General features: G+C 45.4%; 1 protein-coding gene across 3 annotated transcripts in view; it reads right to left on the minus strand.

The window, feature by feature from the left end:
* Positions 1-13,401, minus strand: part of LOC143683444 (zinc finger protein 510-like) — a 98,928-nt gene that overhangs the window by 18,307 nt on the left and 67,220 nt on the right. The window contains exons 1-2 of one of the 3 annotated variants that reach the window (XM_077159497.1): positions 10,819-10,910; positions 9,492-9,608 (exon numbers count right to left, since the gene is read on the minus strand). The exons of 1 other annotated variant lie outside the window; for it this stretch is intronic. The gene's annotated coding sequence lies outside the window, so the exon portion shown is untranslated. Of the gene's footprint in view, positions 1-9,491; positions 9,609-10,818; positions 10,911-13,401 lie in introns of those variants that run through there. One more of the 3 variants, XM_077159496.1, reaches the window with a different exon arrangement.

Here is a 13,401-nt window from a genome sequence, read left to right on the forward strand (position 1 = left end):
ATATACCAGAAACAGAATGGCTTTTAAACAGGAGAATTTAATAAGTTGCAAGTTTACAGTTCTAAGGCCCAGAAAATGTCCCAATTAAAACAACTCTATAGAAATGTCTAATCTAAGACATACAGGGAAAAACACCTTGGTTCAAGAAGGCCGATGAGGTTCAGATTTTCTCTCTGAAGTGAAAAGGCACATGGCGAACACAGTCAGAGTTTCTCTCTCATCTGCAAAGGCACACGGTGAACACAGCAGGGTGCCTCTTTCATCTGGAAGGGCACATGGCAAGCACGGTGTCATCTGCAAGCTTATTCTCCTGGATTCCTGATTCAGGAAACTCCCTGGGAGGCATGTTCTTTCTACATCTCCAGAGGTCACTGCGTGGTGGATGCTACTTCTCATGGCCATGCCATTCTGCTCTGTTCTCTCTGAATCATTCATTCTTCTCCATGTTTACTATTTTACAGGACTCCAGGAACTTACCAAGACCCACCCAAATGAATGGAGATATGTTGTCACCTACTTCAGCTTCACAACCACACTTGATTAAATTACATCTCCAGGCAGAGGATGTGATTACAGTTTGAAACATACAGTATTGGACAGGGATTATTCTGACTTTATGAAATGGGATTTAAATTAGAACACAGATTTTTCTAGGGGATACACATTTTAAATCAGCACATTCAACCACTTGGACCCTAAAAAGGACATGTTTTCCTCATATACAAAATACATTCATTTCATAGCAATATCAGGGAACCTTAAACCATTTCGATAGCAACAGACATGAAATACAAAGTTAGAAATGAACAAACTCCTATCAAAGTGAGTTATGGCACGATTTTTCAAAGCCAAACTTACATCCTGCTGTTGGACCTGTAAAAGCCCAAGACAAGTCGTTTGCTGCCAATATACAAAGGAGGAACAGTCATGGGATACACATATGCATTTCCACAGGGTGGAAGGAGCACAGGGGACACAGGACTCAAGCAGTTTCGAAAACCTATAGGGCAAAGACCATTAGATTTCACAGTCTGACAGTCATTCCTCCTGGGGGTTTCTGAAAACAGCAGTCCCACCTGCTCCAAAGGCCTCTGCAGAGGTCTGCCTCTCTCCAAAGGCAACTGTGGGGGACACAGGGGAGAACACCTTTTCCTTGGGACCACCCTCTCCCAGCATTGTGGCTGCAACAGGGCTCCCTGACATCTCAGCAGCACCCCCTCAACTCCACCATGTGGTGGGAGCCAGGTTCTCCCCAAACCCCAGGGAATGTGCGTCACTCTCGGCAAGGGCTCTCCTGGCCCGAGGCTGCATCACTTCGGACCTCAGGCCCCATGGTTTTGCCTCTGAAGTTGTTTTTCATCCATTAGGTCCCTTGTCTGAACCCCACAGTCCAGACTGGCAGAAGCTCTCTTGTTACAGGTCCCACAGCACTCTCATTGGCTTTCTAGGCAGAAGCCTTGGACCATGCCCATCCGACACAAGGAGTATCCTTCCTGGATAACTCCATGTCCGATCCTGGCATTCTCTGAAAAGGCTGACTGGTGCCATCCTCACAGGGAGCACTGTTCTCAGAGGTCTCCCTTCCTGGAAGCCCATCATTTTCCACAATATCAACTTCTGGTTGCTTCAGACCCAAGAGTTCAGGACTCAGCTAATCTCTCTCGGGCCATATCTCAAAATAAGGGGTGAGGAGAAACCAGGCTGCACTTTCGACCTTTCACTTGGAGATCTCTTCTGCTAAATATCCAAATCCGTGGCATTTAAAATCTACCTTCCAGACCAAGCCCCTCATCCGTGCTGCCCAATTATCTGCTATTTGAAAAAAGGATCACCTGCCTTCCAATTGGCAATCACACGCGCCTCCTTCTGGTTACGGCCTCGTCAGAGGGATCTTTACAGTCCGCATTTCTACCCACAGTCTCTTCAAAGCATTCCAGGCCTTCTCTTTCAAGGGTCTCACAATTCTCCCACATCCTTCCCCTTACCCATTTCAAAAGCTGTTCCAACATCTTTGGTATTTGCAAACTGCAGCAGCAGCAGCCCACTCTCCGGTACCAAAATCGGTTCTGGTTTGCTTGCTGCAGGCATGCAATACACCAGAAACGGAATGGGTTTGAAAGGCGAAGTGATGAAGTTGCTAGTTTACACTTTTAAGGCCCAGAAAATGTCCGAATTGAAACAAGTCTATAGCAATTCCACTCTAAGTCATCCAGCTAAAGATACCTTGGTTCAAGGAGGTCGATGAAGTTCAGAGGTTCTCTCTCAAGTCAGAAGGCACATGGTGAACACAGAGTTTCTCTCTCATCTGCAAAGGCACATGGTGAACACAGTCAGGGTGCCTCACACATCTGGAAGGGACCATGGTGAGCACAGCATCATCTGCTAGCTTCTTCTCCTGGATTCCTGTTTCAGGAAGCTCCCTGGGAGGCATGTTCCTTCTTCATCTTCAAAGGTTGCTGGCTGGTGGACACTGCTTTTCAAATGATGTACAGGTGACACCTTTGCTCTGAGAATGACATCACAGGGCAGTTTTAATGACACCCTCCTTTTCAGATGAGGAACCTGCCTGTCACTGCTGTGGAAGCACTGGTATTTACTGGTGTCTCTCTGGCTGTGGAGCTCACTCCTGGAACTGCCCTATCTGTGCACTCGCGTTCCCCTTTATAAATTTTGCTATGCTTTGCCTCTTCGACATAGTGTGCTGCTCTTACAGAGGGCCATACAGAAGTCTGGGAGGTCCTGGAGATGCAGCATCAGACAAAGTGGAGGGAATGGAGGAAGAAAGGAGGGGAGAAGGTGGGGACAGGGGGTGGGGGAAAAGGAGGGCCAGGTACACAATCTCCTCCAGGCTCAGTTGACCAGGCCTGTGCTGGGATCACAAGCAGAGCTGGGTGAGCTGAAGGCAGGGACTGAGTCTTCAAAGTGTTGGATTTCTGAAGGCCCTGTGGATTTGACCTCCTTATAGATGCAAATTTCAGTCTTTGACAATTTAGGCCCTACTCAGTATCATATGAGCTTCCTTGGAGAAGAAAAAACAAACTTACTTTCCCTTAAACAGGTTTCATTTTCATTTTATCTATTTAGGATAGTCTTTCATTGGTGCATGTTCTTAGTTGCTAGAGTGAAAGGAATTTTTATTTCCATTTAATTTGTTCTTTGTTGGTGTACACAATCACAACTGGTTTTTTCACGTTTATCTTGTAGGCTCCAACTTTGCTGACTTCATTTTTTAACAGTTTTCTTGTGGATTCTTTGGATTTTCTATGAGAAGGATCATGTCATTGGGGAATAAAGTTTTATTTACTCCTTTCCAATATGGATGCCACATATTTCCTTTACCAGCCTAATTCCTTGTCCCAGAACTTCCAATACAATGTTCAATAGAATTGGCAGGAGCAGGCATCCATGTGTATTCTCTGATTTCAGTAAGAAAGTTTTTTTTTCATTTTCATAACTTTTTATTTTATTTTTATTGACATATATTACATATTCACATATGATGTAATGATCCAAAATGTACAACAAATGGTTCACGATATCATCATATAGCTATGCATTTATCATCACAATCAACTTTTTATTTTTTTCTGAAAAATAACCTGCATACAAAAAAACAATTTCGAAGCACATTGTAACAATTAGTTATAGAACAGGTTTCAGAGTCTGGTATAGGTTACAATTCCACAATTTTTACTGCTAGCTGCTCTAAGATACTGGAAACTAAAAGAAATATCAATATATTAATACAGCAATCATACTCATTTGTTAAGTCCTACATTATTTGTATAACTCCACCATCAGCTTTGATCTTTTTCCCACACTTTAGGGGTATTTGAGCTATGCCCATTCTAAGTGTTTCACTTTTGAAGGACAATTTGGCTGGGTAGAGAATTATTAACTGGAAGTCTTTGTCTTACAGAATCTTAAATACATCATTCACTACCATCTTGCCACCATCAGCACCAGTTGTGTAGTCCCAACTCAATTTTGCATGTTTTCCTTTATATGTAGTAGATTGTTTTTCTCTTGCTGCTTTCAGGATTTTCTGCTTATCTTCATTTGAGACTGATTAGCATGTATCTTGGAGTAGGCCTAATTGGATTTATTCTATTTGGAGTTCACTGGGCTTCTTTGATTTGCATATTTATGTTTTTTGTAAGGGTTGAGATGTTTTCCCCCATTATATGCTGAACTAATCTTTCTAGCTGTTTACTCTTCTGTTCTCTTTCTGAGACACTGATGATTCATATATTTGTGCACTTTGTTTTGTCCATCATTTCCCTGAACTCCAATTTACATCTTTCCATTTTTTCCCACGTACTCATTTGTATGTTCAAAGTCAGTTCTCCTCTTCTCTAGTTTGTTCTTTCTTCTGCCTCTAGAAATTTGCTGTTTTGTATCTCTACTATATTTTTTATTTGGTTTACAGCATCTTTTACCTCTATGATATCAGCTATTTTTCTGTTCATTCTTTCAAATTCCTCTTTATGCTCTTTTAGTGTCTTCTTGATCTCCTTTATGTCATTAGCCATCCCATTTACTTTATATAGTAGATTTATATGAACAACTTTGATTAGTTGTTTCAAAGTCTGTGTCTCCTCTGCTGTCTTATTTGGTCATTAGGCTGGGCTCTACCTTTCTGCATTTTCATATGGTTAGAGATCTTCTGTGGCCTTTGAGACATGCAAATATCTTGATAGGGTTCCTTTGGAAGTTGATTTCATTCAGCAGTCTAAAGCTTTGTATTTGTGGGATGGATGTGGAGCAGGATGTGGGGCACATCCATGTGGTGACAGGTTGTGGCACATGCATAGGTACAGGTTGGGGATGCTATGCTGATGCCTGTGAGCCTGGAGTGCAGGGCACTGGGCTGTGGAGGTGAGTGTGAGGGTCATGGGGTGGAGTGCAGCTCAGGCAGGCCTTGGCACATACCAGCAGTGTGTGACATGGGTGACACAGAGGTAGGGTGTGGAGGGTGGCAGATGGGGGCTTTGTGGACACACGGAGTTTGGTACGTGGGCAGCATGTGGGTGGGTATATGGAATGTGGGGATTGTGGGTAACACAGTGCTTGGGAGGGGGCCCAGATTGGGCATAGTGCAGATGTGTCCTTGTATAGGGGTAGGGGTCTATGAGGGGGCTGGGATGTGATGCACAGTGTGCAGGGTTGGGGCACAGGCCATGGGGTTACAGACATTGGTCAGGGGTTGGTGATGTCAGGTGGGCAGGTCCCTAACAGGTGTGCAACTGCAGGAGGGTGGGGAACAGAGTAATGCATGTGCAGGGCAGGGGCTATGTGGCACAGATATGCACATGAGGATCTGCCAGGTGTGGGAGTAGGGCGCTTGTGCCGGGGGGTGGGGCGAAGACCTGCACTTGTGCAGGGCAGGGTTTATGGGATGCAGGTGTCAAGAGGTTGGTGCACAGATGTTGGGGTGCATAGCAGGATGTGGCTATGCATATGCATGCATCTGGGGGACAGGGTGGTAGTGTGTGAGCATCTGGGAATGGAGTCCTTATGTGCATGTGTGAAGAGCTCATAGCCAGTGGGGTGGGGTTACACTCACATGGGTGGGGCTGGATGCACAGGACCGAACTTGCCCAGAATTGGGAGGGTGTGGCAGAAATGCACGCATGCACGTGTGTGGGTCAGGGGAGGCCAGACACTGATGCACGCATGCACGTGTGTGGGTCAGGGGAGACCAGACACTGATGTACGCATGTACGTGCGTGGGTCAGGGGAGACCAGACACTGATGTACGTATGCACGTGTGTGGGTCAGGGGAGACCAGACACTGATGTACGTATGTACAGGGTTAGGGGAGACCAGACACTGATGCACGTATGCACGTGTGTGGGTCAGGGGAGACCAGACACTGATGTACGTATGTACAGGGTTAGGGGAGACCAGACACTGATGTACGTATGCACGTGTGTGGGTCAGGGGAGACCAGACACTGATGTACGCATGTACAGGGTTAGGGGAGACCAGACACTGATGCACGCATGTACGTGTGTGGGTCAGGGGAGGCCAGACACTGATGTACGTACGTACGTGTGTGGGTCAGGGGAGACCAGACACTGATGCACGCGTGTACGTGTGTGGGTCAGGGGAGGCCAGACACTGATGTACGTATGTACGTGTGTGGGTCAGGGGAGGCCAGACACTGATGTACGTATGTACAGGGTCAGGGGAGACCAGACACTGATGTACGCATGTACAGGGTCAGGGGAGACCAGACACTGATGTACGCATGCACGTGTGTGGGTCAGGGGAGACCAGACACTGATGTACGCATGCACGTGTGTAGGTCAGGGGAGGCCAGACACTGATGTACGCATGCACGTGTGTGGGTCAGGGGAGGCCAGACACTGATGTACGCATGTACGTGTGTGGGTCAGGGGAGACCAGACACTGATGCACGCATGCACGTGTGTGGGTCAGGGGAGACCAGACACTGATGTACGCATGTACAGGGTCAGGGGAGACCAGACACTGATGCACGCATGCACGTGTGTGGGTCAGGGGAGACCAGACACTGATGTACGCATGTACAGGGTTGGGGGTCAGGGGAGGCCAGACACTGATGTACGCATGCACGTGTGTGGGTCAGGGGAGACCAGACACTGATGCACGCATGCACGTGTGTGGGTCAGGGGAGACCAGACACTGATGTACGCATGTACAGGGTTGGGTCAGGGGAGACCAGACACTGATGTACGCATGCACGTGTGTGGGTCAGGGGAGACCAGACACTGATGTACGCATGTACAGGGTCAGGGGAGACCAGACACTGATGTACGCATGTACGTGTGTGGGTCAGGGGAGGCCAGACACTGATGTACGCATGCACGTGTGTGGGTCAGGGGAGACCAGACACTGATGTACGCATGCACGTGTGTGGGTCAGGGGAGACCAGACACTGATGTACACATGCACGTGTGTGGGTCAGGGGAGACCAGACACTGATGCACGCATGCACGTGTGTGGGTCAGGGGAGACCAGACACTGATGCACGCATGTACGTGTGTGGGTCAGGGGAGGCCAGACACTGATGTACGCATGCACGTGTGTGGGTCAGGGGAGACCAGACACTGATGTACGCATGTACGTGTGTGGGTCAGGGGAGACCAGACACTGATGTACGCATGCACGTGTGTGGGTCAGGGGAGACCAGACACTGATGCACGCATGCACGTGTGTGGGTCAGGGGAGACCAGACACTGATGCACGCATGCACGTGTGTGGGTCAGGGGAGACCAGACACTGATGTACGTATGTACAGGGTTAGGGGAGGCCAGACACTGATGCACGCATGCACGTGTGTGGGTCAGGGGAGACCAGACACTGATGTACGCATGCACGTGTGTGGGTCAGGGGAGACCAGACACTGATGTACGCATGTACGTGTGTGGGTCAGGGGAGACCAGACACTGATGCACGCATGCACGTGTGTGGGTCAGGGGAGACCAGACACTGATGTACGTATGTACAGGGTTAGGGGAGACCAGACACTGATGCACGCATGCACGTGTGTGGGTCAGGGGAGACCAGACACTGATGTACGCATGCACGTGTGTGGGTCAGGGGAGACCAGACACTGATGCACGCATGCACGTGTGTGGGTCAGGGGAGACCAGACACTGATGTACGTATGCACGTGTGTGGGTCAGGGGAGACCAGACACTGATGTACGCATGTACAGGGTCAGGGGAGACCAGACACTGATGTACGCATGCACGTGTGTGGGTCAGGGAGACCAGACACTGATGTACGCATGTACAGGGTTGGGGGGGGTTGCATAACTCTAAGGTCTCTGGGCAGATATTGTCCCGCTATCACGTGAGCACATGCAGACTTGATGTGCAGGCGACTACCTAGAGGGGGTAGGGAGGGGACGGGGCTAGGGACTGGGAGCAGGTTCACAGTTCCCAGGAGGGGTGGGGTGAGACTGTGCACTTGCATGGGAGACAGGTGTCATTCTGGGGCAGGCGAGCGGGTTTGTGTGGGGTGAGGATGTGTGGGGGCTTTGAGGCAGGCATGCTTGAAGGCCGTGAATGGGTGGGTGATGGGGTTCAGATGCCTGGGTGTGGGGGAAGTGCAGAGCAGGAGCAGCATGTTTGGGTGCAACATGTTCAAGAAACATGGCTTGGCTTACTTCCTAGTCCCTGTCCCCCTGTCTCTGCACTCCTGAGGGATCTGGGCCTCTCTTTGGAAAGGGGCACATTAGACTCTGCACTAACAGGTTGGTCTCTGGTTCTATGTGTCTCAATTCCTCAGTTTTTGCAACCAGAGCAACCCTAAGTGGTATAGAAGACAGTCCCAGGTCACTTACACCCTGGAATCGATGTCCCAGTCATTTTTCTGTCACTTCTCTAGCTGTTCATTGTAGCTGGGGTGAACTCAACCTATCTTATTCTGCCACCTTCCTGTTAGTAAGAAAGTTTTTAGTTTTTCACCATTTAAGATGACCACTGTGCTTTTTTTTTCTTATAAGCAATAGGGAAAACCAAATCAACAGACTGAGCCCTCAACATTGGGGTTTGCTCCTGTGCTGGTTTGAAAGGATGCTTGTAACCTAGAAAAGCCATTTTTTCATTCTAATCCCATTTTGTAAAGGCAGCTGTTTCTTCTAATCCCTATTCAGTACTGTATGTTTGAAACCTTAATTACATCATCTCCCTGGAGATGTGAATCTATCAAGAGAGGTTGTTAAACTGGATTAGATGGAGATGTGTCTCCACCCATTCTAGGTGAGTCTTGATTACTCTACTGGAATCCTATAAAAGTGAGACTCAAAGAGAACAGAGAAGGATGACAGAATGTCACAGAACCACAAAGCAGAGAGTCCACTGGTCAGCAAATTTTGGAGATGAAGAAGGAAAATGCCTCCCAGAGAGCTGGAAAGGAAGCTAGCAGATGATGCCATGTTCACTATGCGCCCTTCCACTTGAAAAAGAAATCCTGAACTTCACCAGCCTTCTTGAATCAAGGTATCTTTCCCTGGATGCCTTAGATTGGATAGTTCTATAAACTTGATTTAACTGGCATATTTCTACAGCCTAAAAACTGTTAACTAGCAACTTATTAAATTCCCCTTTTAAAAAGCCATTCCATTTCTGGCTGTTAGCAAACTAGAACAGCCCATAAGAAACTTATTCCTGCAAAGTTTAGGCTAAGTCTACTTAAAATTGAGCTTAAGTTTCACACCCAGAGAAGCTCTATTGTTGCTCAGATGTGGCCTCTCTCTCTAAGCCAACTAGCAGGTGAACTCACTGCCCTTCCCACTGCATGGAACATAACTCCCAGGGGTGCAAATCTCCCTGGCAATGTGGAACAGAAATCCCAGGAAAAGCTGGGCCCCAGCATCAAGGGTTTGAAAAACACTTCTTGGCCAAAAGGAGTGAGAGAGAAATGAAACAAAATACACTTTCCATGGCAGAGTTAAGAGGTTATCCTGGAGGTGTACTGGAGTGGCTGGAGGGAAGTACCTGAAAAGTTGAGCTGGGTTCCAGAAGGCTTGACTCCTGAAGATAATTGTATGAAGATATAACTTTTACAATGTCACTGTGTGATTGTGAAAACCTTGTTTCTGATGCTCCTTTTATCTAGGATATGGACAGATGAGTAAAGAAAAATGGATAAAAAGAAATTAATAATAGGGGTAAAATAAATTGGGTAGATGGAAAAACCAGTGGTCAAGGAGAGGGAGGGTTTAGGGGTATGGAATGATGAGTCCTTCCTTTATTTTCATTTCTTTTTCTGGAGTTATGAAAATGTTCTAAAAATTATCATGATGAATTCACAACTATGTGATGATGTCATGAGCCATTGCTTGTACACCATGCATGGACTGTATCTGTGTGAAGTTTTGTCAATAAAAATATCTGTTTTAAATGATACCCATGTGTTTTTTACTAAGGTCCTTCTTGATGCTGAGAGATTTCTTTTATAGCTCCAGTTTGTTGAGTAATTTTATTATGGATGGGTGTTGTTCTATCAAATGCTTTTTCTGTCTCAATTAGGATTATCATGGGTTTTTCCCTGCATCCTATTTACATGGCACATTATATTAGCTTATTTTTATAAGCTGAATTACCCTTTATTCCTGGGGTAAGTTCTGCTTATAACAGTGTATTATATCTTAAAAATGCAGCTTGATTGAATTTGCTACTTATGGAGCATTTTGGATCAATATTTCTAAGAAATATTAGTCTGTATTTTATCTTAATATTTTGGGCTAGCATTGCTATCTTCGAAAGGCTGGTCTCCCAGAATGAGTCAGGACGTGTTCCCTCATATCTCCTACATTTTGGAAGTGATTGAGAAGGCCAGATGCTCATTCTTTAAAGGTTAGGTAAAACACTAATGAAGTCAAGCAATTGCGGACTTTTCTTTTTTGGAAGGTTTTACATTACTGATTCAATCTCCTTACTTGGTTTGGGTCTCTTCAGTATTTCTATTTCTTCAGGGTCAGTTTAGGTAGTTTGTGTCTTCCTAGAAATTTGCCCATTTCATCTGGGTTAATAATTTGTAGATGTTATAGTTGAGGGTAATATTCTCGCTTTCATTTCTGCTTTTAGTAATTTGAATTGTCTCTTTTTTACAGTTACTGTAGTAAAAGTTCACCAATATTGTTGCTGTTTCAAAGAACAAACCTTTATCATCTTAGTTTGCTGGGGCTGCTGCACAAAGTACCACAGATGGACTGGCTTAAAACAGCACATTTAGTGTCTTACACTTTTGGAGGCTAGACATCTAACATAAATGTGTTATCAGGGCCTTGCCTCCTCTGAAAGGAGAGAATGCATTACATACCTCTCTCTTGGCTTCTAATGGGTGGCAATGAAATTCCTTTGCTTCTAGCAGTCTGATTCAATCTTTGACTCCATCACATGGCTGTCTCTCTATTTCACCCTACTGTGTCCAAGCTCACTCTTCCTAAAACAACAATCATATTTTATTAAAACCCCATTCAAACCCCAGGACTCATCCTCTTGAAATACCAGGTGGTGGCCACATCCTCTCTAAGCTCTGGGGAGTTGACCCCACCTCTTCAGTCACAAGGCTGGTATTGACCTCATGACTTGAGGATGTCCTTAGGGCCAGACAGCTGCATCAACAGTTCTATCTTTCAGTCATTCTTATTTCATTTTGTTCCATTTCTGGAACAAATTTATCTACAGATTAAACACAGTACCAATCAAAATTCCAGGAACCTACTTTGAATATTTTTAAAAAGCCAACAACCTAAATTATCTGGAAGGGAAAGAGACTCCGAATAGCTAAAAGCATCCTAAAAAAGAAGAATGAAGTGGGAGGATTAATATTCCCTGACTTTAAAACCTATTATATAGCCACAGTGGTCAAAACAACATGGTTCTGGCACAAAGACAGAAGCACTGACCAATGGAATCGTGACTGCAGAAGCAGACCACCAAATCTATGGTCAACTACTTTTTTGACAAGGTCCCCAAATGTTCTGAACTGGAACAAAATAGTCTTTTCAATAATTGGGCATGGAAGAACTGGGTATCAATAGCCAAGAGAATGAAAAGGACCCCTATCTTACACTTTACACAAAAATTAACTCAAAGTTAACACCTAAATATAAGACTAGCATCATAAAGCTTCTAGAAGAAAATGTAGGGAAACATCTTTAAGACCTAGTAATAGGAGGCAGCTTCCTAAACTTTACACACAAAGCACAAACAACAACAACAAAAAATAGATAAATGGGAACTCCTTAATTTCAAATGCTTCTGCACCTCAAAAGCATTGTCAAAAAGATGAAGAGGCAGCCAACTCAATGGGAGAAAATATTTGGAAATCACATATCGGACAAAGGTTTGAGTTCCTGTATATACAAAGAAATCATACAACTCAACAACAAAAGAATAAACCCAATTATAAAATGGGCTAAAGATATGAATAGGCATTTTTCCAAAGAGCAAATACAGATGGCTCAAAAGCACATGAAGAAATGGTCATTTTCATTGCCTATAAGGGAAATGCAGACCAAGACTACCATGAGATACCACCTCACACCTATAAGAATGGCTACTATTAAACAAACAGGAAACTATAAATGTTGGAGAGGATGTGGAGAAACTGGGACACTTTTGCCCTGCTGGTGGGAATGTATAATGGTGCAACCACAATGAAGACTGTTTTGCAATTCTTTAGGAAACTAAATATCGAGTTGCCCTATGACCCAGCAATAGCACTATTTGGTATATACCCAGAAGAGCGGAAAGCAACAACACAGACATTTGCACATCAATGTTCATAGCAGCATTATTCACAATTGCCAAAAGATGGAAACAAACCAAATGCCAATCAACAGATGAGTGCATCAACAAAATGTAGAATACACATACAATGGAATATTATGCAGCAGTAAGACAAAATGACATCCTGAAGCACACAACAAGATGAGCCTTGAGGACATAATGCCGAGTGAAGTTAGCCAGACACAAAAGGATAGATACTATATGAGTCTACTTTTATGACCAGCATAAAGGTATAATCAGAGGCTTATAATATAGAATACAGGGGACTTAGAGATACATAGAAGCTAGAGATGGGAATACAGCCCTCTTGCCTCGTCTATTCTGGAGCAGCGAGAAGGAAAAATATGAGCATCATATGGTAGCCCATGACAAACTCAGGGATCTGTTCTATAACCACTTGTTGAAGAATGCTTTAGAAACTATTGCTTTTTTATTTCTTTGCTTGCATATATGTTATACTATACAATAAAAAAAAAAAACTGCAGTATCAGGCAAGCCAGCCCAGAATCAAGAAAAAAGGCTTAAAAGTGGTGGGATCTCACAACAGCCTGGCTGGCCTCTTCCTTATTTCACCACCAGCTGAGCGTGGAGCCACTCGGGTCCCCAGTGCAGATCCCTGGCCCCAGTTCCAGAGGGAGCAGAGCAGCCCTCATGCGCACACTGGGAACATGTGTGTCTGGCCCAATCTGTCTGGCCATGGCCCAAGGGGCTCGCCCTCCCAGAGCTGGTTCTGCACATGGAAGGTGGTTCACTGATCGCCATACAGACAGCAGGCAAGTGGCTGCCTGGGGTGAGGGGCTGCTGACTGTAGGATGAGCAGTGCAGTGGCCAGGACCATGAGGAAAACATTTCCTAGGGAAGAGAGGACATTCACACCCATGTAGATGGGATTTCTTAGGGTCAAACCTGCATGCCCAGTACACCTGCAGAAAGGACCAGGGAGGGCTTGGCCTGGAACTATTTCCAGACTCACTGTATGGAAAAGAACTGAGGGAGAACACCTGCCCAGGCCTTCTGCAAAGACTGGGGAAGGTGTTTTCTTTTCCCTTTCTTTCTGTCTTCCTTTCTTTGTCAGTTTCTGACATTCAAGGAAAGCTCTGTCATAACA

This window comes from Tamandua tetradactyla, chromosome 5, assembly GCF_023851605.1.
Source record: "Tamandua tetradactyla isolate mTamTet1 chromosome 5, mTamTet1.pri, whole genome shotgun sequence".
NCBI classification, from domain to species: Eukaryota; Metazoa; Chordata; class Mammalia; order Pilosa; family Myrmecophagidae; genus Tamandua; species Tamandua tetradactyla.